This window comes from Anabrus simplex, chromosome 2 (genome assembly GCF_040414725.1).
Source record: "Anabrus simplex isolate iqAnaSimp1 chromosome 2, ASM4041472v1, whole genome shotgun sequence".
Taxonomy (NCBI): Eukaryota; Metazoa; Arthropoda; class Insecta; order Orthoptera; family Tettigoniidae; genus Anabrus; species Anabrus simplex.
The window spans coordinates 1,193,553,923-1,193,559,942 of record NC_090266.1 but is presented as its reverse complement, the minus strand read 5'-3'; positions in this window follow the sequence as shown (position 1 = coordinate 1,193,559,942).

Sequence of the window (6,020 nt, the reverse complement as noted above, 5' to 3'; positions counted from 1 at the left end):
TTATTATTATTATTATTATTATTATACTTCGTAGTTGCGTGAGAGTCTTGGTCCCTTGAGACAGAGTATGCCAGATGGCTGTCTCCAATGGCTGACCTCATGACCCGCAATTAAACCGAGACTGAAGTCATTTGATATGCACGTGCTCATGTAGGAGATACAGAATATATTAATAGCTTTCGTATTTATGTTATGTAATGATTCAGCAATAATTATGATAATTTCGATCATAATTTATAGTTGACAGAGAACCTTCCTTAACTCTTCTCGCAAACATTATTGCTCTTCGATATTAGAAAGTGGATTGTGTCGTAGGAGGAGGCCTGTACAATAAATGGAATTTGTTCAGGAGAGGCGAGTTAATTTCCTTGAGGATAAAAGTAAAAACAAGTTATTTAATAAACATCACATATTCGAGTACACACCGGGCGAGTTGGTCGTGCGCGTAGAGGCGCGCGGCTGTGAGCTTGCATCCGGGAGATAGTAGGTTTGAATCCCACTATCGGCAGCCCTGAAGATGGTTTTCCGTGGTTTCCCATTTTCACACCAGGCAAATGCTGGGGCTGTGCCTTAATTAAGGCCACGGCCGCTTCCTTCCAACTCCTAGGCCTTTCCTATCCCATCGTCGCCATAAGACCTATCTGTGTCGGTGCGACGTAAAGCCCCTAGCAAAAAAAAATATATATATATATTCGAGTACACGACAAGTACAGTACTGATGCTGACTTGGTGGGCATCGAGTTTCTATTCGTCTTAGGACCCTTCCCCAGGTATTCAATGCTGGAAACAGGCGAAAATAATTGATCGTGTCGCTGGGCTGGGTAGTTCAGGCGGTAGAGCGCTCACCTTCTGAATTCAAGTTGCGGGTTCGATCACAGCTCAGTCCAATGGTATTTAATGTTGCTCAGATACGTCAGGCTCGTGTCGATATATTTAATTGCACATTAAAGAGCTCCTTTTGTACAAAATTCCGGCAACTTTGCGTTTCCGAGAACCGTAAATGAAGGTAGTGGGACATATATTATTATTATTATTATTATTATTATTATTATTATTATTATTATTATTAGCCTATTATTATTAGCGACTCCATAGCTAAATGGTTTGGGTGATGGCCTTTGGACCAGAGGGTCTTGGGTTCGATTATCGGCTTGGCCGGGGATTTTAACCTTCATTTGGTTAATTCCGATGGCTCGGGGCTGGGTGTGTGGCCGTTTGTCATTAGAATTCATCAGAGGTAGGGCCCCATTATTATTATTCGTGTCTTCGTAGTCCAAAACGTATTTGACCCCTCAGTATAAAATGAATCACCACTCTCTGCAGGGTCCGCCTCTGTGGTGTAGTGGTTAGTGTGATTACTGATTAACTGCCACCCCCGGAGGCCCGGGTTCGATTCCCGGCTCTGCCACGAAATTTGAAAAGTGGTACGAGGGTTGGAACGGAGTCCACTCAGCCTCGGGAGGTCAACTGAGTAGAGGTGGGTTCGATTCCCACCTCAGCCATCCTCGAACTGGTTTTCCGTGGTTTCCCACTTCTCCTCCAGGCAAATGCCGCGATGCGATGGTACCTAACTTAAGGCCACGGCCGCTTCCTTCCCACTTCCTTATCTATCCCTTCCAATCTTCCCATCCCCCACAAGGCCCCTGTTCAGCATAGCAGGGGAGGCCGCCTGGGCGAGGCACTGGTCATCCTCCCCAGTTGTATCCCCCGACCTAGAGTCTGAAGCTCCAGGACACTGCCCTTGAGGCGGTAGAGTTGGGATCCTTCGCTGAGTCCGAGGGAAAAACCGACCCTGGAGTGTAAACAGATTAAGAAGAAGAAGAAGATGTGGAGGCCATGCTTTTGCAGATACAATAGATTTTACTGTTGATCTCTACACTAAGTATTTCGACTTACCCCAGAAATAATAGTCACCTACTATTAAATCATGGGATCTAGAGAGCCAAATTTTATGACCACTAATTGATACTGCATAAATGGAACTGCAGTGTATGTTTGTTGATTATTTTTGACCTGAAATGAGGTTGTTTACGTGTTGGCGGACATTTTATGGCGATTTGGATCAGTATCTGAAGTTTTATCGCCCTGTTTGTTTGTTCCTTCACTGGGCACGGGAAAACGATTCATCCGATCAAAACAAATTTCCGTATTTGAGCTCTTGTTGGCATAACATCAAATTTACACTCGTTTGGTTTTATTAGTCAGAAGGAAAAAGAAAGAAAGACAAAAGAAGATGATCAAAACATAAATTTGCCAGTGTTGTAGTAGAAGGATCGTGCAGAGCTCATTTTAAATGTCTGCCAGCTGGGCTGAGTGGCTCAGACGGTTGAGGCGCTGGCCTTCTGACACTAACTTGGCAGGTTCGATCCTGGCTCAGTCCGGTGATATTTGAAGGTGCTCAAATACATCAGCCTCGTGTCCGTAGATTTACTGGCCCGTAAAAAACTCGTGCGGGACTAAATTGCGGCACCTCGGTGACTCCGAAAACCGTAAAAGTAGATAGTGGGACGTAAAGGAAGTAACATTAGGCCTATTATTATTATTATTATTAAATGTCTCACCGCGAGTAAGCAATACAGTGAGGACCGGGTGAGTTCACCGTGGTGTTAGGGGCGCGCATCTGTGAGCTTGCATTCGGGAGATAGTGGGTTCGAACCGCACTGTCGGCAGCCTGATGTCATCACCAGGCAACGGCTGGGGATGTACCTTAATTAAGAGCACGCCTGCTTCCTTTCCACTCTAGTTCTTTCCTATCCCATCGTCGCCATAAGACCTATCTGTGTCGGTGCGACGTAAAGCAAACAGAAAAAAAAATCCCGGCCGTATTATATCCATGTTATAGGATGTATTTCTTTATATAATCCGAAGTTCTATTTCTTGAATATTTCGATAAGTCGAGGAATATTTCATTCTCCAGACGTAAAAATTTATCTTTATCTCGAAGTTGGGGCGAAAATGCAGTTGGCTTGAATACTGGAGTTGAGAATTGAGGCTTGGAGCTTTGTGTTCAACTTGTTTACACCGTACGGTACCTGGAGAAGTTATTTCTGTCAGTATTATGTGGTCTGCTACATTCTAGAGCAGCCTGGGGGCAAGAAAACAGGTTGGAGTCAATGTGCTCCTCAGACAGTGACATTAATTATTACGGTACACCCGCATCGAGTATAACAGTATTGCCGTGCGGTTAGGAACGCGCAGCTGTGAGCTCGCATCCGGGAGATAGTGGGTTCGAACCCCACTGTCGGCAGCCCTGAAGATGGTTTACCGTGGTTTCCCATTATCACACCAGGAAAATGCTAGGGCTGTACCTTAATTAAGGCCACGGCCGCTTTGTTCCCATTCCTAGGCCTCTCCAGTCCCATCGTCGCCATAAGACGTATCTGTGTCGGTGCGACGTAAACCAATTAGCAAAAAAAGTAACAGTATTTCGTGATCTTGGTTGAAAAGGCTTGCGAGAGGGCACTGTACTCTAGTTCCTGACCTTCTTCGTAAATTAGTTATGCAAACATCATGGAGGAAAAAGCATGTACTAAAATGTTTTCGTGCAAGTAAAAAAATAAAATTGATTCACGACATGGAGTAGGGTGTGAGAAAGAAGAAGGATATTGCGGCAAAATTCACACTGTCAATGAAAATCCACAGAATGAATGAATGAATGAAGGAATGAAGCCCCTATCTAGCGGCGAGGATAGGAATTGTGCCGGCTGCCGAAACCTGCCGCACTCCTCTGGCTCAATGATTAATGACTGATGGATGAAATGAAGTGATAGTGGAGAGTGATGCTGGAATGAAAGATGACAGGGAAAACCGGAGTACCCGGAGGTAAACCTGTCCCGCCTCCGCATTGTCCAGCAGAAATCTCACATGGAGTGACCGGGATTTGAACCATGGAATCCAGCGGTGAGAGGCCGGCGCGCTGCCGCCTGAGCTACGGAGGCTCTACACTGTTAATGATTATGTGAAATAAAGACAATATTTCTAGCGTTATACAGGAGTCACGTTTTTCTTCGGAAAAGAAAGGTTTTAAGTGCTTAAGTTACCCTCAATTTGAGGAAATTATGTTTAAGTGGGTGAGTGAAGTGTATGAGAGCCAAATGCATTCAACTTCAAGGTTCCATACTGCGTAAAAATGCAGATTAATTTGCTGAGGATTTAGACAATGCATCATTCCAGGCTAGTTAGATAAATTTAAACATCGCAATGGAATCGTGCAGAAAGTTATGTCAAGTGAAAGTGCTAGTGGTCCGCCTCTGTGGTGTAGTGGTTAGCGTGATTAGCTGCCACCCCCGGAGGCCCGGGTTCGATTCCCTGCTCTGCCACGAAATTTGAAAAGTGGTATGAGGGCTGGAACGGGGTCCACTCAGCCTCGGGAGGTCAACTGAGTAGAGGTGGGTTCGATTCCCACCTCAGCCATCCTGGAAGTGGTTTTCCGTGGTTTCCCACTTCTCCTCCAGGCGAATGCCGGGATGGTACCTAACTTAAGGCCACGGCCGCTTCCTTCCCTCTTCCTTGCCTATCCCTTCCAATCTTCCCATCCCTCCACAAGGCCCCTGTTCAGCATAGCAGGTGAGGCCGCCTGGGCGAGCTACTGGTCATTCTCCCCAGTTATATCCCCGACCAAGAGTCTGAAGCTCCAAGACACTGCCCTTGAGGCGGTAGAGGTGGGATCCCTCGCTGTGTCCGAGGGAAAAACCGACCCTGGAGTGTAAACAGATGATGATGATGAAAGTGCTAGTGTATCCGAGGCTGACTATGTAGAATACCGACGAGACGTTCTACTAGATCTTCTGGCAGATTATGACCCTTGTAATGTTTTCAGTGTCGATGAAACTGGTCTGTTTTCAAATGTTTGCTAGAAAAGACCCTGGTATTTAAAGGCGAAAACTGTCACGTTGGAAAAAGAAGCAAGAGAAGAGTAACAGTAATGACAGCGACAAATATGACTGCTACTGAAAAGTTAAAGCGGGGTGGAGTCTGATTAGCTCAGTGCTGGCTTCCCACCCGGAAGGCCGAGGCTCGAATACTGGTCGATCCTGGGTCGAGATTTTCATCTGAAGAAACACCTGGCATCAGGAAACGCATCCGGTCTTAAACCCTCAGTGAACACAGAAGTAAGTGCGATAAGCTGAAGAAAGAAAGACCGAAAAACTAAAGCTCTTTGTAACAGGTTAATCTGCGAAACCAAGGTGTTTTTTTTTTCAAAATTAAAATCATTACTTGTGTACTATCAAAACAATAAGGAAGCACAAGTGAAATTAAGAATCCTAGTTAAGTAAACTTGATATAAACTTCCGGTTTTGTTAATTTTTCTTCGCATCCTAAGGTCACAGGAAGCTTGCAAGCTATGTGTGTGTGGTTCATTTTTTTTTACCACCAAACATGACGTCAAATTTGCAGCCTTTGGACCAAGGTGTTATAAATACCTTGAAACACCACTACAGAAAAAAAATGCGTCGAACGGTTATTGAGAAACGTTGAGACAGAAAAGCAGATCAACTTCTGGATGCTGTTGTGATGTTACAGAAGTCGTGAGATGATGTAACAGAAAAGTCATGCTTCCGCTAGGCCGGATTTTTCAAAAAAGAATTCGAGCTTGAAGAACAAGGTGATGTGGGCGAACCTGTGCTCCGACGGTTGAGGCGCTGGCCTTCTGAACCCAACTTGGCGGGTTCGATCTTAGCTCAGTCCGTTGGTATTTGGAGGTGCTCAGATACGTCAGGCTCATGTCGGTAGATTTACTGGCACGGAAATGAATTTACTAGCACGGAAATGAACTCCTGCGAGACAAAATTCTGGCACCTCGGCGTCTCTGAAAACCGTCCAAAATAGTTAGTGGGGCATAAAAATAATAACATTATTATTACTCTTTCGTCAGTGTTGATGCAGATGCTTTTAATAACTGAGCTTTGAAGTCCTAGAAGCAGAGGCAGCGCAACAAGATGACTCGTAGGAAGAGGACGTCCTCATCCCCACTTGCCAACAACTGTTTTTCGAAAATGTTGCACAGAAAGCTATCGGTC